The sequence below is a fragment of the Passer montanus genome, unplaced genomic scaffold (genome assembly GCF_014805655.1).
Source record: "Passer montanus isolate IOZ18808 unplaced genomic scaffold, ASM1480565v1 scaffold3, whole genome shotgun sequence".
Classification (NCBI taxonomy): Eukaryota; Metazoa; Chordata; class Aves; order Passeriformes; family Passeridae; genus Passer; species Passer montanus.
Genome location: NW_024367707.1, coordinates 13529077 through 13554246, shown reverse-complemented (window position 1 = coordinate 13554246; position 25170 = coordinate 13529077).

Genomic DNA, 25170 nt, shown 5'->3' with positions numbered 1-25170 from the left:
ACAGGGTGTGGGACACATTTTGGACAATGAATAACAAACAAGATGTGGAAAGAGAACAGATCACCAGTGGCATACTATCACATGTTAGCTGCACTTGATTTTAGGAGGTTGTGTGCATCCTGGCTCATCTTCTTGAAAGGTGAAGGAGAGGAAGGAGCAGGAGCACAAGAACTAGCACAGTTCAGTATGCACACTGAAGAGGATATTTACTGGTGGGAAAAGAAAAGAGTATGTGGCCAGGGAAATAGAAGCTGCGGTGTAATCCAAGGATTGCACGGGATACATTACTTTGCTGTACTCTAGCTTTTCAGTACTAGAAATTATGACCTAACCATACTCCTCTGAACATACATCTTTTGATGTATCTACTTAGATTCCATCTACTCAAAGAAACATCCTAACTGCTCTAGACTCTTCTCTGGAAGTCCTTAAACAAACATTCATGAAATACAAACCTCATTCCACATAAACCACTGATAACCAAAAGCATTCAAGATCTGTATCGTGATCCATCCCTGCTAACGGAAACCTTTCTGGTCTTGCAGCAGTCCTGGTAGTTCCTCAGCTAAGTCTTTAGTCAGTCACTCTGATGAGATGGCTGATGAAAGAAAGCCTCTGCAAAAATGAAAAGCCCTACAAAAGATTAGGCTGTCAAACTGAGACATCTTTGAGATCATAACTGGCAGGATGGTTTCAGATGAGTCTCATTTTTAGGAAGTTTAGAAGAGAAAACAAATCCCTGAATATCCACTTGGGTTTTTTTTTTCAGAAAGCCAGAGGCAAAGCCAAGTTCTATATAAAATATAATGCCCTAAAATTTTCATAATAAAATATGACAAGGAAAGAAGTTAAATCTTTCACCTCTTTTAGGTATCAGTTCATGTATCAGTTGAAGACAAAACCTATCCCAGCAGTCCAAATGCAGTTCTATAGAAAAAAAAACCTCACAGTTCTCAATCTAGAAATGTAAATTATATATAGAATTACAGCGGTAAATTCTGTATAGTAAGGAAACTGGACAAACCTTATTGATATTTTGCTTAAGAGAACATACTTGTGCAGCTGCTACATAATTTGATAGTAGTTGGAAATTAGAACAAGGAAAAATCACTGCAAATATCAACAACTTTATAGAAAAAGATTGGGTCACTGGCTCAAAACAAGCTGAAGGAGAGAGGATAAAGCCTCCATATGTTTAAAAGCATTATCAATTTCATCTTGGTTCTCTCTGTGTTCTTATGTAACCCTTCTTTAACTATATTTAATCCTATTACTGCCTAAAGTGTCTGAGATTACTATCTAAAAGGTAGGAACCCTATTTCTTCCCTTCACTGTATTCTTATCCAAATCTACTTGGAAGATTCTAGTGAGCTCTATACTCTGCATATTTCTTACACAGAATCACAGCCAAAATAAATACTTAGAAATGAAAGTCTTAGCTGATCTTTGCTTCCTGCTATTAGAGGTGTTTTGATAATTATTTGTAGCAATTCTGTCATGCCATGAATATCAGTTATGATGCTAGCAGAGGCTGGAATAGACTCAGGATTCAGTATTTTCCTGTAATCACTACCAGATCCTACATCAACTCCACCAAGCTCCTTTGTTGTCAAAGGAGCAAATTCTGTATTTCGCAATTGTATACATCTGTAAGAATGATCAACACCCCCTTGACCCTGAAGTTGTGCAGGATCTGCTGCTCCAGCTGGATCCCTACAAATCTATAGGGCCTGATGGGATTCATGCAAGAATCCTCGAAGAGCTGGCTGGTATCACCACAAAGCCTCTCCTGAAGGTTTTTGAACTGTCTTGGGAATCCAGAGAGGTCTCAGCTACTGGAAAGTGGTTGTTCTGACTTTCAACAAAGGCAAGAAGGATGACCCTGGACTACAGGTCTGTCAGTGACACTGTAGTGCCTGGTAAAAGCATGGAAAAGATTATTCTGAAAAATATTGAAAAACACCTGGAGTACAACACAGCCAGCATGGATTCATGAGAGGAAAGTCCTGCTGGTCAAACCTCACTTTCTTCCACGACAGGGAAGGAAGCTGGCTGATCAAGGGAAGCCAGTAGATGTAATCCTTTTGCACTTCAGCAAAACTTTGAAAACTGTTTCTCACAGCCTTCTTCTGGACTCAGTGATCCTGATGGGTCCCTTCTAAGTTACTATTTTCTATGATTGTATGAACCTGTATGAAAGGAGCAAGTTAGCAGTAACTGGAATGAAATGCTCTCAAAAGCTCACCCAAAGCAGGGAGGTTGAATTTGCTTTCCACATGGCTGGAAGCCATGAAGCAGCCTTAGCTTGGTAGTTCTTCTGGGTATATCAAATGTGTTTCTGTATCTTTCCTGACAATTTGTGAGTGTTTCTTGTTCTCAACAGTAAAAAGCTTAATAGAAAGGAGCATTTGTAATATGATACAGTGATCCTCTACCTCTGATAACACTTTGCTCTTTTGCCAAAAGGATTATTTTGAAAGTTTTTACAGTGAATAGAAGTGACATTCTCCAAAAGCACCAGATGCAAAAAATGCTTTTAAAAAATATAATGGGAAAAAATATTAAGAAAACACCCCCCTACCACCTTTAGCGCATTTAGCAATAAAGGCAAAACTTTATCACTTTTTAAAAATATGTTTATATTTTCATAAAATATTTTAAGAAAGTATTCTAGTGAAGATTGCCTAAAAGCAAAACATTTAATTCAAAACTATGGAAATAATTTGTAGATGTGCTCATAAAGTTTCTATTTTCAGCTGAGTGAAATTGAGGTTTGTTTTTTTAAAAATAAATTTTCTCATGCAACAATTGACTAATATCATTCATCCATTATTATCAAAAAGTTAGTGCCAATACTAGGATAGAGTGCTGACATGGAGGTAAGAAACATTGTTTAAAACCTTACTGCCTCCTACAAGTCAAAAAACCAAGACAAAGCTGATGGAACACTATTTGGTGAAAGGGCAATCCAAAATAAAAAGAAATGTTTTCAGTTAGCCCAGATTTTATTTTGTCCTGAATTCCGTTCAAACATTTTTTTAAAAAAAATTATTGAAATAGCAAAAACAAAATGCAGAAACTACAAGTGAAATGTTTCAGCTTCTCACAATTCTCACTACTTTTGTAGTCCCAAATCTGTGAAAAATCATTTCAATCAGTCCAAGTCCATCCTTCTGGTTTTTTATTTTTCTTTTTTTTTTAAAATAAATTATATGAAATATTTGTAACAAGCATAGGGTTTCAAACAGTGCTCCCATGCACAGATGACTATTAAATTCTTCCCCAGTTGTGTGGTCAGTCAGGATTCAGGCTGTGCATGTTGGCCCCTGCACTTATGGTTCTGAAGTTAGTGAAGCAGCAAGTCTCTGCTCCAAAACTGTGTTGACAGCCTGTGCTGAAAGAGGATCTGTGTTGATGTGTGAGATCTGAGTGGTTCAAAAGGCCAAGGCAGCTGTCAGACATGCAGGAAGAGGAAGAAGAGGATACCAGTAAAAGGCCTGGTATCAGACAAAAATCACCATAATGTATTTTTCTGGGGAATTTTCATCTGCTGACTATGGAAGGGGTTTTTTGCTACAGTGGTTTCTCATTTTGAGGAACTTGTCACACAGGAATGGGGAAATGGCATTGCACTGGGTGTTCAGTACAATAGCAAGGACCCGGCTCCTGTGTAGCTGAGCATCTGCTGAGCTGGAGAACACTGAATAAGCCTGTAAAGATACTGGAGAGCACAGCTGAACCCTCTGATCCCATTGTAGCTTTCCATCCCTTGCACCTGGGTATTTACCAGCCAGCACACCCCTTTTGCAGAGAGCCAAGACTGAACTTATTTTGCTCTTTCAGCTGGCATGGACACACTTCCTTGGAATAATTTAAGCCACTGAATACCAAGTGTATCATCTGGATGAATATTTCATTATAGCCCCACCCAAGTTACACAACTCTGAACATAACCTTTTGTTTTGTAAGGAGAAATACCACCAACTGAATTGCCTGGAGTTTCACAACAAAGACTTTACATTTGCATAGTTTTCCCCATAATCCATCCTGCAAAATCAGGAACTCTAGTCTTGTCATAGTAAAAATGGTAATGTTTTTGTCCCAGCAAACCCTGTTACAGGCTAAACAAATCAATGCATTGTACTTAATAATTTTGGAGAGCATGTGAATTTTGACTTGGCTTTATGGTCTTGAAATCAATGTAAAACATATACAGCTGTTCCTTAAAATCATGTTTATTTCTATTGTAGTCTAATTGCAAATTTTTCCTGCATCATCAGGATTTTGTAAAGGAAAAACTGACTCTTTTCTTCGTTTTGGAGAACCATTGCTACTGTCCCCAGATGAAAATGAGTTTCTCCAGGGAATTTATTATCAAAATAGTCTTCAATATACTTCCTTGATTCACTTGGACTGTACAACTGTTACAGAGAAGTATCTCCTGATGTGAGTGTATGGTTTTATTGTTTGCTCAGCCAAGAGTTTGAGTAAATTCTAAAGTATAGATGATGTCTTTATTTTGGTAACAAAGCACAATAGTGCTTTGTCTGCAAATACAGAAGTAGGAAAAGTAAGGGGGGAGTTTTGTGTGGTGGGTGGTGTGGTGGTGGTGATAGGCACTGAAAGGAATAACACCATCAAGGGTTGAGACAGGGAAAGTTCTCTGATTTACATGGCATAATGTAAAAATTATGTAATGGTAGAGAAATACTAAAATATTAATGAAGAGTGTCTGAAAGATGCCAATCTTTTAATGTTACTTCTTTTTTGGACATAGTTACTGCTTTTGTTTTCATACCAGAATGTAAGTCAAATAGGCTGCAGAGAGTGACTAATTGAGGCTGTAGCATTCTTCTTGCTGTCAATTAAATATTTTGTCCATGACAAGTCAAGATATTAATATATGGAGTTTTAAGAAAAAAAAAATTAAAATATCAGAATTTGAAAAAGGAAAGGCCTTGCAGAAACAAAACAAAAATCCATCTACTTTGTTATGCTGTTTCTCTCAATAATTAACAATGGCTATTTTATGACAAGACAAAAATAAGAGAAAAGCAACTTCTCCCAACACATAGATAGGCTAATAATCTCTTATAATCTCTTAATTATTTTACTACAGGTGTTTTCTTAAAATCCAATGATTTAGGTCAACATGATGCTGACATTGGTATGAGTAAAATGAAAATAGATTTGAATCTGCTGTTTGATATCCAGAGTCAACAAACGTGATAAAACTACTTGTGAGTCAGAAGTTGTGTAAGCAAACATAATAGTTGAGACATCTTTCTCCCTATTGATTATAGGAGAGGTATTTGCTGTTCTGGTAACTAGAGTACAACATTAACATATTTGGCAGCAGATTCAACACAAACAAAGGAAGTAGTTTTCCTTTTGAGAGATAATTAACTGATTGAACTTAGTGCCACGGGATGTCATGGAGTCCAGGAACAGATTAAAAATAGTTAGAAAATTTTGCTGAGAGTAGATCATCACTGACTGTTTAATAACAGTCGACTTGCACAGTCAGAATTCCTTGAACAGCTGGCTGCTGAAATACAGTGTTGAAAGTGGCAAAGTGTCAGACTGTACTTTCTGTGGTTTAACATCTTTAATGTTGTGGCATCTGCTTCTGTTCATCTGTGGAAAAATTATTCTGGGCTAGATGGACTTTTGGTCTGACACAGCTCTGTGAATAATTTTTGTGCTCCTGTTAAGAAATAAGAGAATAGAGAGCTGAAAAATCCTATCTGACTGGCAATATTGTTTGGCCAAAGCTTATTGAACTTAAAAGTCTCCAAGTTAAGAGCTGAAGTATTTTGTCAACCTTCTTGGTTGACAAAATTGGTTGGATTTATTGGTTGATGCCTTTATTGGTTGGATTGGTTGATGCCTTTCTACCTCTCACAGCAGGTTGATGAGTAATTGATAGATGTTTTTCATCTTTGTGTCTCAGCTTCTCTATATCTTCTGAGGAATGCTGACCTGCAATTAGAGATCTTCTTGTTAAAACCACCAACAACACCCCCCTCCCCACATCCCACCGCCCCTCCTCCTCTTAATTTTGTTGTTACATTAGTCTTAACTGTTTGCAGTAAATATTTAACTTTTGTAAAATTCATGCTTGTCTAGAAAACTCTAATTTATTTTGAGCTTTAAACCCACCATACATTCACAAATACTTTATTTTAGTGCCCACACTAAACTGCTGGGATCACATCTGTAGACATGTGGACCACAAAGGCACCGAGGCGTCTCCATTTTCTGTAATCTGGTGGATTATAGAAAATACAATCTTGTATCCAGTACGAGAGGTTTCTTGTCGCCTTTGTGGCAGGTGTTACTCCATGCGGACGCGCGGCTGTGGCCGGGGAGCGGAGCTGCGCGGCTGAAATCCGCGTCCGCGCTGGGCAGGGCGGAGCAGTAGCCCCCTCTGCTGGGACCGGCTCTGGGGCTCGGGACACAGCACGGGAAAACTCCTTCAAGGCCGGCGCTTTCACTTCCCAGCATTCCTCCTCTCTGTCTGTTATAGAAATAGACAATTCCGGGTCCTTTTCCATCACCTGAATAGAGCTGGAGTGCTGTGCCTAGCTGGGCTTCACCGGCTTCTTCTGGGTTACATCCCTGCTGCACACTCAAAGGTTTTTCTGCTTTCCTGTAGGAAGACTCAGAGAAAGAAGCAACAAACATCAAAGAAACAGGCAGTGTAAGACTGAGTTAGGGAATACTGCTATCTTTTTCTAAGCATCTTTTGGAAATTATATGAAAATATTTTCCCACGTTAAGAGAAAATCAAGCAGCATAGAAATGTGTCCGAGACGTAATTTGTCTGTACAATGCCAAACACTTTGGATCTGCATGGAGGTTTATAAAAATTAATATGGGCCCAGCTGAAGCAGAGATAAAGCTCTTAAGAATCCTTAAGAAATTATTTAATTAAAAAAATTGAAATAAGAAATATACAGTAAGCCTTGGAAGTGCCATGTTTTTTAGCAATTAATTAAGGAGTGTTTTGTGAGTTGCAGAGGTTAAAACAGTGAAGTGTGGTATAACAGGATATCAGAAAACCAGTTCTTTTGCAAGCACACTTTGTTTTTCTTAGTATCAGAGAAAAACTCTCCCTGTCATCTCCATGCTAAGAGCTCTGAGAAGGACTCAAAGACTAGTGTCACCTCAGAATGTTTTTTTTGCTAACACAGTAGAGCAGTTTGTTTTGCAGGAAGAGTAAGTGTCAGCTACAACAGCCAGGAGAAGGGAGGAGAAGAGGGAATCAAGATTAAAGACTTAGTAATGAGATCTCTCCGTCTTGGCAGAGATGCTTCTTCTGTGGTATCCAGAGGCCAGACCTGTGGCTGGAATGAGGAATGAAGATAAATGGTGTGGCTGAAGAGGAAAGTATTAAATGGAAAAGGAGTAGAAAATTGTGATGGGAAATGTGATGGAACAGTGGTTTAAAATGGCTTTTAAGCAGTTTTTATTTGTGACAAAGTACCAGATCTTATAAGAGATGAACTGAGACATTGCCAAGAAACCTTTTTTCAGGGACTGACAGAGGTGCTGAATCCCCATAGCTTCTAGTGGCTTTGGTAGGACCCTTGAGTCTTCAGCACCTGAAAATCAGTTAAAACCCATGTTCTTAGTCTCAAAATACCTTGAGAAGGGGAAATAAGTTCTGTAAAACTGAAGATTCACAAAAAAGTGATGTGTAACTTTTAAAAATCTAACTCCAAGAAAATATGTTTAGACTAGGCATGAATATAATTTATGAGCACTATGGAAAAGGCAAAAAACCCAAGGACATCACATGTGCAGAATAGTGAATCTGACATGAACAGCAGGAGTTAGACAAGTGTTAAAGGAGGAAAGTCTGAGTCTTGCAAAAATTCTTCAGGGGCCAGACGTAGTTTGATACTAGAACAATGCATACTATTGTGTGAAGGCAAGAAAAAATGCATCGAGAAAAGCAAGTTGAGTAGAAACACAGGTACTAAATAAGGTTCACAAAATACCATAAATACAAAAGAATTCACACAAGGGATTATTACAGCCCATCCAGAAAAAAAAAAAAATCAAAACCAAACACAGCAACTTATTAACTAAAAAAACCCCCAAAACAAAACAATAAAAGACCCCAGCCAACCAACCAAGCAACCAGGAAAACAACCAAAAATCCTAATATATTATGAAAAAGCTGTAATTGTTTGCAGAACATAAATTAGTGGGGAAGAAAAAAGCTTACAGGATTATCTAAATAATGTTTTCTGAAATCTCTCTTGGAGTACATTTGTTCTTTCAGTTTTTTCTAGAAAGTAATCAAATACAAAAGAATCCACCCTAGGGATTATTACAGCCCATCCAGGAAAAAAAAAAAATCAAAACCAAACACAGCAACTTATTAACCAAAAAAATCCCCAAAACAAAACAATAAAAGACCCCAGCCAACCAACCAAGCAACCACGAAAACAACCAAAAATCCTAATATGTTATAAAAAAAAGCTGTAATTGTTTGCAGAACTTAAATTAGTGGGGAGGAAAAAAAGCTAACAGGATTATCTAAATAATGTTTTCTGAAATCTCTCTTGGAGTACATTTGTTCTTTCAGTTTTTTCTAGAAAGTAATTTCAGATAATCGTACTAGTCTGATTTCCAAAATGACCTTTTGGACTGCTGGTAACGTGGCTGTTGGAGTTGGAATATTCTGTCTAAATGCAGTTTCTGAAAAATGCCTTGAAAGGAAAGAAAATGTATTTCCAATTCTGATAGCTATTTTATTCTAAACCCATTAAAAAACTTTCTGCAAATTTTGATACAACACCTGAGGGAGCTGTATCTGGAATGCTTCATTTACCTTTGGAAGGACGTTCCAAAGCTGGAAAGGAGAGAACTTCAACCAGGGACACCTTTTTCATCTTGATTATGTGTTTAACAAAAAAGCCCAAAAATGTCACAGTCTTTCATAGAGTAGTTGGCTGGTTATTTATCTCCACTAAGCTACATATCATTTATCATGATGCATAAATTCTGTTTGTCTCTCTCTTTTTAATAAATATGAGTTTCAAAGGTTCAGAATTATGCATAATTTTCAGACTCACTGTGTCCATTGACTTGGCAACAACAATTTTGCTATTTTTTTCTACAGAGTGTTTTATTTTTTCAGCAGATGAGAACAGAATAGAGCATCCTGACACAGCACACAGCTGCACAGTTCTGTAAACTGCCCCTGCTGCTGGGAGAGCTGTGACTCTCCAGGGTTTCTCTATGTCTGGGTCACCCAAGAGAGAAATGCTCTGGGTGTTTCAGGCATGAACTCTGAAACCTCTTACCATTCTTGAAGTAATTCTCCAGCTTAGATACCACAGCGCTGTTGTCAATGGGGCTGATGTAAGGGAAAGGTAAATACTTTCTGGGTAGAGCAACTTTATTGTGCTAGTATCATAATCCATAGGGTAGGTCATCTCAGAAGCTGGAAGCAAACAGAGATGTTAATTTAAACAGATTTGTTTATGCTGAGTGCCCTGGGGGCCCCATGCCATAATATAAAGTGTCTAAGTGCCATCCACAGCCTTTCAGCAGTTGCAATGGTAAGGCCAAATGGATTAATCTAAAGCAGTTGTTATATGTCATGTCCTGCCCTGCCCCAAACATTATTGCCATTTCAAAGGTTTTGCCATTTGAGTTTATTATATTTATTTTTGCTACCATAGATTATTATCTGGTATGAAAGCTTAATATTACTGACACACAAAGCCTTCTGCTGAAAGAAGTATCAGGGACATGGAATTTTTCTCCCAGGACTGTCATATAAAAGATGGTAAGTGGCAAAATAATTTAGTCATTATTATGCTGAAGGGACATAAATTTTTGTATCTGAAAACATCAGGATTGTTAATTTACAGAACACAGGGCACAAGAAAGCTTTAAAGGAAACCTTCAGATGTTTTGTACAAAAGATAAAAAGGACCAAAGAGTTTGAATCTCTTAAATTTTCCTGTGTCAGGATATTTTCCCTGATAGTCAAGAAACTCGTGATTCCTGTATAATTGTCAGGACTCCTCCCAGCCCATACCAGCTTCTCAAGGTAAGCATCTTTTGGAGATAACAGAAGCAGCTTGTTATAATGTCATCACTCAGACAACAAGCACTTTCATTTATGCAAATTTAAAGGAATGAGGTATCAGCAGGAAACAGAAACTAGTTAAGGTGAGTAACAAGTATGTGGAACTCATGTAGTACCCAGATGATGCATGGCAGATTCTATCAAGAGTGAAATAAAAGTTCATGGGCATCAGTGAGCTCTGTGGCCCATGCTGTGTATATCTACTAGTAGTTTCTCTTTTCTTTTAATCTTTATTCCTGTGTAGTGTTAGTTTAAGACTTATGTCTGTCTATTAAATAAATCATTCATTCTATAATAGACCAAATCAGACTTTATTAAAGAACTTGTGAATGAGAGTGAATTTTGGGGTGCTGGCTGCCTCAATAGAGCTACTGCCTGCTGCCAGAGGCCTGGGCAAAATGCAAGGGCTTATCTAACCCCCACATCCATTTGTAACACCAGGGCACATATTTTCTCAAGCAGGATTTTACCATCTTATTTAGTATTCATTGTGGCAAAGGAAGAGAAATACCACAGAATAAGGTATACAGAAATACAGAATAATGATGAAACAAACCAATAATAACTAATATGATTTGAAAATTGACCACTGAATGAACTACCTACCCCAGATGGTAAAATGAGCTCCTTACAAAGAAGGGTAAGTAAGTCTTAGGCAGCAATGAATGCAATATATATACATATATATATATATAGATATATATATATACAGAGATATAGATATATAGGTATATAATGACTACAAAACTTCTTGGTTCAGGTTTGTAAAAGTATGAGATATAAAAGATGAGGGAGAGACCAATTCTATGCAGCAAATTTATTTCTGTAACTATGGAGATAATAAATGGAGGAGCAGAATATTAGTTAGACTATAATATGTTCACACTACTGCTAATGAAGTAAATTTGAATGCTATGCTGCTGTACTTTATCTCCACCTGAGACTGTCACTAAGGTAAATTAATTTTACAGTGTGATGCTAGTTTAAGGGACTTTTTAACATGAAATATTCTCTAAAGAATGTTTGAATAAATTGAGTGCATATGAAGATATCTTACTCAATGGCAGGACAGAATGAGTTGTTGTTGGTGGAAGATAAAAAGGTAGAGAGTGTTACCAGGGTTCAGTATCACAGGAGATTTCTGTGTTGGCAAAGGAACTGCTTGCATAAGTGTTACATCCGAAGTGAAAAACCTCTCAACTTTGAAACAGCTTAGCAGAGGCCAAGGTGAGGGCAGTACAAAGCACTGAGTGCATGGGAGAGACACAAGCATTTGTTTCACATAAAGCACCTGCTTATGTACCCAGAGGGCAGATGGAGGCTGTAGCATCTCTTCTTTCCAACTTCCAGAAGCAGCAAGAGCAGTTCTGTGACTCAGTGTATTGAAAGGTTCACCTTTTATGTTTCTACTCTTTTTGTGCAATGTGCTGACATCTTAATGAAGAAATTAAAGACAATGAGACATCCCTGCATGGCTCACTGGAAGTCTGGATCAAAACAGCTTTCTAATTCTTCTTGAAGTAGCTTGGATTCTTACCTATCAGGGGAGCTTATGTTCTGAATGCTCCTTCATTGTATGATAGAAAATGCTGCAGAGAAGCAGTGGATCAGAGATTATTATTTTCAAATTATTAAAATTTTTAGCAGAAAAAGTCAGAAGATTGGAGACATCTGAGAGGGAGATAATCATGGCTGAATGAGATGGAAGTGCTCAGGAGTATGCTGATTTAATTAATTGCATGATGAATAAGCCAGTCAGGGTCAGACTTCACCAACTATGAAGTCCTTACCATTTATTGCTTGCTGTACACTGACCATTACCTCCACAGTGATGATGTTGCTTCTGTAAAGAATGTGCAGCCATTTCTGATCTGCTCTTCTGTGCCATCCCATTTGTCTTTCTTAAGGGAATACAGTGATAATTTGAGGGAATTATGTATACTGATTATTTTACTGCTACTGATGATTTTACTGTAAAAAATGAATGGTATTCTCTTTTTTCAGAGTTACAAGTCCTAGTTAAATTTAAAGCCAATAATTATCATCACTCTTTGCCAACTACCACAGGCTGTTGTAATAAAGAAACAAATTAAACTCCCAGTCAGAAAAGTGGCCTTCTTATATAAGCCGTGGGAACTTAATAATTCTTTTCACCCTGAATGATCAAACAATAAAATAATTATTATGGTAAAATAATGAAGTACGAGAAGATGATTTTTCTGATACTCAACCCAAGGTCCTCAGGGTATATCTTCACTGAAGCGCAGGTGAAGGAAAAATACTTTCTGCCTTTGGAAAAATATAGAGACTTGAGGAATAAGAGAGCAGGAAGGAAAAGGAGTCAAAGAGAGTAGGGAAGAGGAGAAGTTATCACAGACAGAGTATGTAAGGAAAGATATGTAATTTCTAATCAATGATTTTGTGGGAGACTATAATTTATATCCCTGTTATGTGGCTATGAATGTTTAAAGTCCAGCTAGTGCTAAAATGGGAGAAAAATGCACATGGTACTATGACAGTATACTTGATGGCTATGTTTTTAAAGGTGGACTTCCTTAGAAAATAGCATGGTTTACCCTGGTAAAGAAAAATCCATTTAGAGGATTTGAACATTATGTTTTGCAACATTACAGGTTTGAAAAACCGGGGACCAGCAGAATTTTTTCATTTTTTTAATGTGTTTGAACTGGTTTTGTTATTACATATGCTAATAATTTTGCCTTAGGAATTTTTCTTGTTAGCTTGCGCACACACTTTTTATAAAGAATAATTTGTGCTCAAATTTCAGTTTGAGCAGGTTCACAATTAGAAGGTGGCATATGAATTTTGAAGTAAAGAGGCAAAGGGTCGTAATTTGATAACGTTGCACTGCAGTCTTTCCTGAAAACAGGTGCAGAATGTTCTCGTTCAGAAGACCTGCATATATAACCCTGTCCACTAGAGGTCATGAAATACTAAGACATTTCTTTTAAAAAGAACATCGGCTTCAAACTCAAATATCCCTCAGAATCTTTCAGTTTCTTTTTTCCCTCAGTTTCTGCAAGTTTATTGTTACAATCACCAAATAGTGTCTGATACTATCTCAAGGCTAGTATTAAGCTGGGCAAAGCTGCTCCTTTTCTTGACTATATCCTGTGATCAAATGACTCAGCTCCACACGCTGAAAGCTGCAGCTCGCTCTCTTCGACCTTTCTTGAGTGTGTGATGATATAAGGAGATTTGATTCATACAGGAGCTACTTGCTCTGTCTGATCAGATTATTTTCAGGAAATCTTGTTCCCTGCAGGAGGCACGTAATGCATCTGATTTAAAGGCGAGCCTGCCAGCTGCACACAGGTGTGCACTCCGGTGGGTTCAGCGCTCACACAGAGCACAGCTGGCTCTGACAGGGAGCCCAGGGAGCCCCTTCTCACCCGCACAAACTCTGATCATGCTGATAAGAGCTGGAAGCCATAAGGGGCTCTATTGAACTTCATTTTTACAACAGCTACCTTCTGTTTCCAAACCAACAAAACAGGGGCTGTGGAGACCTGCCAAACAGTTCTCTCTCTGTCTTTCATGGTTACTCTTCCTCTATAGGAAAGAAAAAATTGCAATAAGAAGTAATGAGAAACAAGAATTTAGGTGACTAGTTTTTGTCGTTTCAGTGGTGTTCAAGCAAAAATGTGTATGACTGTCATTTTCATGCCCTCTTCATGAATAGAGGCTACAATAAAATTATCAGGGCAATTTTTTGGTACATTTATTAAATATCTCACTTCATGTTCTAACATGTTTTTCTCATGACAAACACATTTGCATTTGTGAAAGATCTTACATAGGACAAAAATATTGATTATTCAGGCTAGAGACTAGGACAACTAAAAGCAAACTTATTAGATTTCTTTTCTTCATCATACATATACATTTTTGAATTTGAGTATTTAGGTTTTGAAATATCTACTTAGGCCATATATAAGGGTATAAGACAAAGAAGCAACGTATATTTCATTAAGAACTTTAGGGCCTCAGAAAGAAGAAAAAAACAAATTCAAAATAGTTCTTATTTTTATTTTTTGTTGTTAGTAAAATCGATTAGAATAATGAAAAGAAAATATGAACCAATTACTGTAACACTTGGAAATCAATAGGAGTTAGGTCATAAAAGAACCCCTCTATCCAAGTAAGGTGACAAGAAATTAAAAATGCATAAATTCTTTCACAGATCCAGGAAAGAAAAGGAAGGAAATACCTTCTGAGAAGCAAAAGATAATAACCTCCATTAACTGAATCTTGCCTTTGGATCTCACTTTAACTGGAACATATGGCAAAACTTTGGATGTGGAAGTGGTCCAGTTCATTCATTTGCCCTATTACATTACTCCAAAACTGACTAGAATTCTATTCTTTATATAACTAAGTATATACAGAAACAAACCTTAAATTTAATATTAAAATATTAAATAGGATTGTTTTAATTAATGTATAATGCAAAAGTCTACAACAATCACTTCCTAATTTCTGCACTATCAAGATGGCAATGGTAAGGAGTTTTGTCAAATGTTATCCCTTTTTGCAGTGACAGATGGTGACAGCTAGAACTGTAAGGAATGCCTAAATGGCATAGCACAAACCTATATATGAGTAACAGAGTCAAATTTCAAAGCTTCATTGGTCTCCTCTGATCTGATAAAGCTTGGCACACATAGAGGCAATCTGACCTTTTTGTGTCGGATCAGCTGTCTCCCAGGGATGCCAAACCTTAGTTGTCTTCTAGATGTTTACCTAAGTCTCAAAAATCTGGTGTAAAGCATAATTGCTGAAGACTTTTGAAGATATGAAAGAAACAGCAGAAGTCCTTTGGTTTGGGGTGAGAGATGAAGGGATGAGGAAAAAACCAAAAAAGACAGGAAATTTTAAATTCCAGTTTGTCATCTTCACTTTGGAATAAATAGAATCAAAGCCCTGAAGGAGATGAAATCAAATTGAATGTTTGAAAACTGACCTCTAGGTACCATCTGAGGGGCATGAGAACAATTATACCTCAGGACTATTCTGCTGACCTGCTTGATTAATGAAACTGTAAAAACATCATGGAGAGAGAAGTCCACCAGCCACACCAAAAGAAAAAGCCATTTGGTAGCTGGAAAGAATATGTCAGTTCAAGTACTTTATAGTTTAATTTATAAGTCAATAGCTTTGATTTTTTCTGAAGCAGAAGACTTTGCTCTCATCTGCAGTGCTAAAGCATCCAACCCCCCTGAATGATTTAGTTGTTTCACCTAATTTCTTGTTATATTGAGTCAGATATAATTTTCCAGCACTCACCAAACCTATCCTTACCTCTTGTCCTTAACTGTGCACCTCAAGGAATAAATGAATATTTAGGCCACTAGAATATTTAGGTTGCAAAGCTGTGAATTGCAGTTGACAGCAGGCCTGGTGCAGTGATACTTAGTCTTGAATGTCTTCAGGTATATTAAATTTTACATGGAGGCTTAAAATCTCATTTTCTTCTTGTTTCCTTTCTTTATTTTCTTTATTTTTTTTTAATTTCTTTTATTTTTTCTTTTGTTTTGGCTGCAAGTGTTTAAAAAGGACTTATATATAATCCTAAAAAACTGCAAAAGCTCACCAGCATACATTTTTTAATTAATATTCAATAATCTACCAATTTTCTGCTGTTACCTGTATATTTGGTTTTTTTTTAAATATATGATTAAATTTAATTTAAATATATCTCTTTTTTAAACAGGGTTAATTCTCTGTTTTGAAGCATGCAATCACTATTTCTTTTATTTTTGGTGAAGTATTCTGCATATTAAAGAAAAGCTGGTTTAATTTTTTATTTTTTCTACTGGATCATGACTTGACTGTTGCTAACTTTGAAGGGATGGCTGGGGCTGGCAGGCACTTCTGGAGGTCTTTGCTCCCTCTCCCTGCTCAGAGCAGGCTCTGTCGGGGCAGGTTGCTCAGGGCTGTGTCCAGATGGGGTTTGACTTCAGTTGCAAAAGTGGAGACTCCACAACCCCCCAGCTCAACCTGTGTTTGACCACTCTTTACAGCAATAGAATCTTTCTACTGTCTAAAAGGCATTTATCTTCTGTTTGTACCCACTCTAATAAAAACATTACTTTATTAGTTACTGTTATATATTAAATCTGAAATAATAACTTTTTCTTTGAATACATAGATTTGGATTATTTTCCTTCCTTTCAATAAACCTGTTAAGAAGCTGATACTTATTGGAAAACCATGTAACATGTCCTGATTTCTGTAAATCAGCCCACAAGCTACTGTCATTGTTAATAATACAATTTACCAGTCTGAAGGAAATTTTAATTCCATGAAGAGCTTTAAAAATTTTCTTGTGTAATATTCTGCACATTGTTTTGTGGTAGGCTGGACTGCCTACAGTAACCAAATGAAAAGAAGTTGCAGCAACCTCCTGCACAAGACTGAAAGTCTGCAGTTTGGTCCAGAGCCCTGAGCCATAGGGAATTAACACTGGCTATTTCAGACGGCTGTATATAAATGATAAAAAAAAATTAAATATACCTGACCACTTTTTAAGAAGTTCACCAGTACAGAAACATATATGTCCAATATGTTTATTTTTTCCTGGGGAGAAAATTTTCACCAAAATCTCCTTGAATTTAAAACAACAAAAGATGTGTTTATCTAATTATCAAAGCTGAAGTCCCTTGATATGTCAAGATATACTTCTACTGCACTGTTAAAAGGAAACTTAGCTAGAATATTGGAGGACTCAGATATGGAGCTTTTTCTCATTTTTAATAGGTATTTTCTTACACTGAAAAAAAGTACTTCCAAAAGTATGGAGAAAGAAGAAAACCTAAAAAACCTTATTATGTAAATTCAGCATACTTCATTTCAGAAGACTTTTGCATCTGTACAAATGAAACTGATTTTTTGATGCTCAGTACTCAGCTAAATTTGAAGGAAAAGCTATAAACCAGTGAAGATTATGAAAATCCTTAAGTATTCCAAATCTAAAAACATTAGTTCAAGATATATTTCAAATGTATAGTTTCTTATTTTAGACAAGATCCACTGATTACTCAGCTTCCTCTCTTGCAAACTAACTGTCATATTGCAAAAAATCATTGACGTCAGTGAAATTAGTTTTCTCAGCAAAACCTAACTTCGCAGTTTTTTGGAGAGGTTGAGTTGATAGAAATGATTTTGCTGGGACTAGCCAGCAATTCTCTGAGTTATTCCAGTTGTAGTCCCTTCTTTCATGTTAGTATATGGCCTGGTTCCACATCATGAGCCAAAATATGCATTTGCCAGGGCTGTACAATGTTTATATATAATTTATTGCAAAGGCAGGCAAAATCCATAGTTCAGGTTTTGTTGAGACTGAATATTTGCTCTTTTATCCAGAAGCTAAAAATGATGTTTAATTTTAAATTCAGCATTTCGTTTATTCTGGATATATTCCTAACTTGTATATTTAGAGGAGGAAGTGGTGTAAAGAGATACAGAGGTAAAGCCCCATGGCTCCCTGTTATTGTGTTGAGAACACTGAAGACAGACCTTGGGGCAAGCAATAAAAACTGAAGCTAACTTTGTTTATACACTGCATTATATTTAGAAAGTAATTCTCTGATGTGGTACCAGAACAGACTTAGGAAAAAGTCTTTAATGCACAGCAAGGGTTAGCTGTCTAATGAGGTATGAGACAATTATATTAATCAACTATGTCTTTTCTTACTGTTTTTTCTTACTCTCTCAGGGTAAAGAGCTGCACATTGGCTGTACCTCATTTTTATTGGGTCTGCCAAACTTAACTGCAAGTGAGAGTTCAGGAAGCTCCTAGAGACATCTGTCTGATATTTGTCTTGCTACAGCTGCTGATTAATTTATCTGTGTAGAGCAAAACATTTATCGTTTGTACTAGTCTGCTTCCTTTCCTTTTTCTTAATTGCTAGGTTAAGACAGTTGCAGTTATTTTTCTTCAGACATTTAAAATTTGAAACCATTCGGACATTTTGTTTTTCCTTTATCTACATCTATATATTCTTACATTGTTAATAAGCATCTAGGAACAACCCATAATGCACCCTAAAGTGATTGGCTTGTAATGGTTTGTGTGGCCAGGTTTTGGTAGCAGGGAGGACAGTGGAGTAGCTTCTGTGAGAGGCTGCCAGGAGCTTTGCCCATGTCCAACAGAGCCAAAGGCAGCTGGCTCTGAGATGGACCTGCTGCTGGCCAAGACAGCCCATCAGTGACAGTGAAGACTGTGGTGAGGCAGGCTGTCCACCTGAAGCCCATGAAAGTCCACATGGAGCCCTGGAGGACGCTCACGCTGGAGCAGCTGGATGCCCGAAAGAAGATGTGGGCTGGTGGGAAGCCCATGCTGGAGCAGGATCCTGGCAGGACCTGTGGTCATGTAAAACAACAAGTCCATGCTGGAGCAGGTTTGCTGGCAGGACCTGTGACCCCACTGGGCTGCAGGAGCAGGGTGTTCCTGAAGGACTGCACCCTACGGAAGGGTCTGAGTTCAATCAGTTTATGAAGGAACTGTGGCCCATGGAAGGACTCATTTTAGAGATGTTCTTGGCAAACTGACTCCCATGGGAAGGACCCCTCTGTGTTTGGGAAGAGTGTGAGGAGTCATCCCCCTGTGGAGAAAGGACAAGCAGACACAACATGTGATAAGCTGACCACAGACACCATTCTTTATCCTCCCATGGTGCTGTGGACAGGGATGTAGAGAAATCAGGGATGTAGAGAAATCAGGAGAAAACTTGAGCCCAGGGAGAATGGAGTAGTGGTGTTTTAAGATTTGAGTTTGTTTTTCATTCCCCTACTCTTGACTTGATGGGTAGCAATTTAAACTACTTTGCCCAAGTCTGTTTTACCCATGACAGTAACCAGTGAGTGGCCTCTCCCTGTCCTTTTCTCAGCCCACAAGCCTTTTGTTATATTTTCTCTCCCCTTGTCCAGCTGAGGAGAGGAGTGATAGAGTGGCTTGGGTGGGCATCTGACATCCTGCCAGGGTCAGCCGACTACATGGCTATACAAAGTTTAATGTTAATGCTGTTATATTCTGATCTTGTTTCCACTGGAGTGTTTTTAGGTACTTGTTCATATCCTGATGTCTGCCTTTTACAGATCATTTTATAGCTACCATTCCTGCTTGTTGGGTGTCCAGTAGTTGCACAGCATGCTCACCTATTATGAGATGGAGAGAGAAACCTACACCTGCATGAAACATGCAGGACTGCCTCTTACACTGCTTTTCAGCGTGTCCTGCTTTATCTTGCTCTTTTCCTTGTAGTAGTCCATTTCTCATGGATGGTACCCAGAATCCCACCTTCAGAAAATACTCAAGATGGCTTATCAGCAGAAATATTCTTATTTTAATGCACCAGTAATTGTTACTTTTCTTATAATGTGTACAATGCAATGTGGGAACTTGGAATTGCACAATACAAACATTTCCTTGCTGTCTTTCCTCCCTCTCAGCTGCCTAAAGAAATTATGTACTGGAGAGCCAGAAGTGAGAGCTTTGTGCTCCTTTGACCTCCCCATGAACATACACAATAAAACTCAAACTCAAACTCAAACTCAAACTTTACTCAGAGTAAAGGAACTGCACTGCAGAAAGTCCTATCAGACAATAACAGCACCTTTATTTCAGCAGTAGCATTAGCAACAGTAGGAGCCAGCTGTCTAAACCTTCAGTCTTTAAGCTCATCCTGGATATTGTCTGAAGTGGGATTTGGAGAATACTACATTCAGAGAAAAGAAAGTTTAAAGGGATTTTGCTGATATCAGATTTGAAGAAAACCTAACGTAGTGTGCTTTTCTGAAGATGAAAAAGCTTCCAGCTGACAGCTAATGCAGATGTCCATAGTCAGATATAAGAGTGTTAATGTATCTACAGTGTAAAGAGAGATAAAACCTTGCTTGTGTTTTAGGCTCATTTATATGTGTGACCAGTATTATCCAGAACTTGCAGGCTATGATGGTAACAAGTAAATCAATAAGATGAAAAAAAGGAGACAAGGAGAGAGGAGTAAAAAGAAAGTGTTTTCATCCAATCGAAAAGAGGTACTTTCAGAGAGATCAGGAAGGGTACTCACAGCTCAAATTTTAGATATCTGGTTAAAGTTCATAAATTAAGACAGTCAGCCTACAGTTTATTCCAATGGGAGGAGACAGAATAATGCCCTCTTTTTTTTTTTTTTTTTTTATCTTTCCTATTCCAATCTCTAATCAGGTCATTTAATCTGGTTTGCATTAGCATTGTAGTTTGAGTCAGCAGAATTCTTTTGAAATAAATTTCCTTATCACTCCTGCTTGCCATGATTTTGCAGAAAGGAAAGGGCTTGGGGTTTCAATTGAGACCATCTCAAAACATGAGGTTCAGGAGTCTTCAGGTGTTCAGCCTACAGAAGCACACTAGAAATAATCTGAAGTTAAGCCCCAGCAGTGCAGATGTTATGGAAACTTCTGCTCTCCAGATCAGTTCTTGCTTTGTTGCCCTGCTTGCTGATGCAGACACGGTCTCTCTGCTGATGTCAGTCCCTGTAAATGCCCTCACTAGTGTTTACTGAAGGTGGGACAGAAACCTGCACTCTTGCCAGAACTGAACCCATGTTACTAAAACTCAGTTTAGAGAGATCAAAATTACCATGAAATCAGATTTTAGTGAAAGCTACTTTATGCTTGCTGTTTTCCCGATAGTCTATTTGAGGGGGAAGATGTTAATCAATTTGTGCTTAATTTTCTCTCAATCATTTGCCACTCTAAAATTGCCAGGCTCTCTTGAGTCTTGGAATTGTCCACAACCTGCCCTACAAATCCTTCTTGCAATACTTTGCTTAGTGATATGGCCAGAACACTGTTCTAAATTTGGAGCTGCAATCAGTGCTGGTGTGTTGGATTATCTTTGGTGGTCTGAGAGTCACTTCCATCAGGTGCCAACATTAGCATTTGTGGTGGCTGCAGCTGGTTGTAAATTCAGCAAACATTTTTCACATTGCAGAAAATTCAGAATGATATAAAGATCATGCCAAAGTTAACTTCAAGTCAAGAAATCAGTGTAAATCTTTAAGAAAAAGGAAAATCTGTTTCTTGTTGAACCCCAACAAAGCTAACTGCAAAGCTAACTGCATTTCTGCAAGATTATTATTATCTAGAAGATTAAGCACTGAGTGAAGAAATGAATAGTCTGAGTCTTATCTATTGTTAATTTGCTCAGACATCTTGGAATGTTGGATCTTATTCTGCCTGTGTCTCATTTTTATATCATAATGGAAAAAAATAGTTTTTTCTATCACAATATGTGGGACAAGAAAAGATGTACCTCTTTACAAAGGAAATGTAAAGCTAGTGATTTATTTATTTAATTCTTCCAGTTGAGCTTAGTATTAAAGTGCATATTGGAAAGGTTGAGGTAACTCTGAAAAGAACACAAAATCTGCTTGGGAAAGGAGAGCTGGTGGATCTTCAAAGGCTCACACCATAAAACAGAAGTTCCTCCCACTAAATAGGAATGTGATTCCTCTGGTAAAGCTTTGAGGATGCAGACTGTGAAATAACGACATGGAGCTGCTGAAGGCAGCAGCATGGCAGAGGAGGTGTGGCAGCCCTGTGTCCCCAGGTTCAGCCTGCATCAAGACCAAGCATGTGTATCCAAGTGGAAAATGCATGCACACACACACACATATGTGTATACTGGTATATACATCATATATATCATATATATATAGATAGATATATATATAGGTCACGTGTGTGTGTGTGTGTGTATATGTCATGTGCATCATATATAAATAGGTACATCAGCCACACAGGGTGCACACAGGAGGCATTGGGCCCTGCCTGCCCCAGGGTCTCCCAGCCTGATCCTGCTGTGCAGGGAGCAGCCTCTCACCACACAACCTGACAGATGCAGTGTGAGGCTTTGAGAGAACTGTTTTCCTGTGCAGCTGAAATGTGTGAGCTGATGTACGGTGTGCAGCTAAGCGGGTGAGGAACCCAAAGATGTAAACAGGAACTGAGAAGTGTGCTTGCCCCAGTTGAAAGCTGAACCTGGCTGACACAGAGATATCACACAGGAAACCCCATGTAGCTCAGAGTGTAGAGAGGATTTTTTTCTATTCACTGCCATAATATAACTAACAATTTTTTTTTCCTCATCGCTCTGTAACCACCTCACTAATATGGTTACAAATATCTATATAATTTTCATTGATTTGAACTGAGGTCTAAATTTAAGCTCACACTTTGCAGTACATTCCTCACTTGGAGCTTGGAGAGGTGCAAGAGACAATCCAGTCTGTGGTTAAGGTTTGTCCTGGGTGCAGCCATCTGCCCTTCTGCCCTACCAACAGTGCACAGTGCTCTTTCTATACCACACTGCTCATGGCCCAGCAGAACTGGCAGTGCTGTTGCTCCAAGGGAGCCTGGAAAACAATGAAAACTTCACCTATATGCCCCTCATTGCAGTCAGATGAAGAAATTTGAATTTTCTTGTGAATTTCTTCTCCTCACAGAAATGTGAATTTCCCCTCCCTTCATTAGAGCTGATGTGCCTCTGAGCGCAGCTTCTTTCCAGCTTTCTGCTCTTTCAAAACACAGAAGGACCATCAAGTTGCTCAGCAAAGACTGTTCCAGCAGGGTGCTACTAAATGCTGAAGACCTAGTTGTGTCCAACATCAAGAATATTCCTCTTGAACTTTTTGTCCTCTAAGTGCATAATTTCCTCTGCATTTCAAGGCTTTTGTTGTTGTTGTTTTTACTTTTTATTTTAGTGCTTTACTTACCCTCTGATGACAGAGATTTGTGTGTCTGTGTATAGATATATATATTTCAATGCTAGCTTTTGAGACTTTGCATTTGCAGATGCATGATGGCCAGAAATTTAGCTTCAGAGACTCTTGTGTACCTGTCTGAACACTCACATGCAGTTTTTGTTCAGTTTAATGTTAAAATGTCATACTGACATCACAAGATCTGACAACATTGACATAATGAAAATGTCAACATATATGATGGCAGTATTTTGCCAAAAAAAAAAAGTTGATTTGACTGGCAGTTGAGGAATTTGTAGAGTTCTTGATCTAATATAAGTTATATTTTCCACAATTAAACCAAGTTTTTAAAATAAAAAATGCTCTAGTCTTTAGGCTTCTGTCTACCTAGTCATTAAAATGTTCCCAAATTGAGGTTTCTTAAAGCAGCTACAAAAATATCCAGTAATAAATTTTGGTCATAATCCATAAATCCTGACTTCCAGTGAAGATAATATGCTTTTCACATACTTTTAAAATATTTCCTTAAATTTGAGACACTTCTCCTAAGACTTTTTTTTTTTTCTCGCAACACACTTGAAAAGTAAATGCAAAAAAGATTAAAACTTAAATGAAATAATTTAAAATTAAGTCCTTTAGGTCCAACAAGCTTTAGAGAGCTGTACTGAGGTTTATTTTAACAAGAATGCTAATTAATTGCTAAGTGCTGTGGTTGTTTTAAACTTTGTCCATTAACCTGCTATAAGTATTTGCTCATGTTCAGTGGTCCTTGAAACTGCCTTCACACTGAATGGCCAAACTTTAGCTGGATTTTGTGACATTCCAGGGGGTAAAAAGCTTTCTTACTCTGAAATAGGAGATTAGATGTCATTACACTGAGTTTGCACAAATACAGGTTTTCAAAGACCAGTGTTTGTTTGAAGACAACTACTGTTTGAAGATAACCACAGTATTTGGTAGTTCTATATCTGAGGAGAAGAAATCTGTCTCCTTTACATCTAGGGAGTTCACTGTGCAGGAGGCTGACCAAGGAAATGGCAATGATCTACATGTTTTTAAAGTCTATTGATCCAATTGATCATTCATTCCCTTCTGATAGCCACTGTTTTGGCTCTCTTCCTCTTTTAATTTTTTTTCCTTAATCCATATTCTATTTATGCATGGCCTGTCTTGTTTTTGTTACTCTGCAGTGCAATCACCATTACTCAAAGACCTCAGGAACTGATATGTTTTTTCATGGGGTTTGGGTTGCTTTGGTAGGGGTATTTTTATTCAGCACTTTTCTACTCACAGGCTTCTAAAAGAGATGTTAGAACAGCACATCTGCTCACATCTCCTTACCTACTCAGAGATGGAACAAGACAATAAATAAATAAAATATCTGTAAGTCAGTCTCTGCCATCAAACCACAGATCTTTGAAACCATGAAAAGCATCAAAGTCTGGTCATGGGAAAGCAGTTTAGGTTATATTTATAGCATTTTAACCATAATGTAATTGTTTGGTACTTTTGATAAAACCTATTAATCGGATAGATAAAAAGTGTCTAGGAAGAATTCTTGTCAGTTTGAGACTTGGTATTTGTGCATTCACAACACAGAAGAATGGTCAAAGAAACACTGTTCATCAAATTTTAAGTATTACATTTTTTCCTTTCCATCAGGAAATGAAGGAAAACAAGAGTGAGAGAACATTAGAGGGAGCTGTTGTACAAAAGAAAAAAAAAAACCAACCTTTTGGTATTTCAGAAACCTTTCATTTCTTGTAGGCAAAATAATAATAATAAATACAATGCAGAAGAAAAAGAGAGGGGAGTGAGCATGTAGGAAAGAAGCCATGACAGTTATAAAAGGAAATATGATCATGTTTAGTGATTTGATGAACACGTCCCATAACGCTGATCTTTGGGATGGCACAACTGGGAGGGCTGCTGTGCAACAGACAGGCTGCTTAAAAATGTCAGTGTAACAGTCAGCCTGCAGCCACCCGAGCCCTTGACCTAATTAATTTTGCATGGCTTGACAGAGCATCCTTCAGGTTCATTCATTCCTTCAAAGCGTAAAGCTTGTGCTGCTCTTCGTGCTGGGGAGAAGAAGGGAGAGGGAAAGAATGAAGTCAGTGCAGTCTGGGGAGCTCCTGCAGAGGAATCGTCCCTTTTAAAGCAGAATGGTGCCACCTGGAAGGTGTTTAGTGACCTCATCGCTTCTGTGGTTTGTGTTTTCTGTCTGCTGTGCTACCCTGTGGTCTGCTTTAAAAGGATGCACCCACAAAGAAGAAGGAGTGGCTC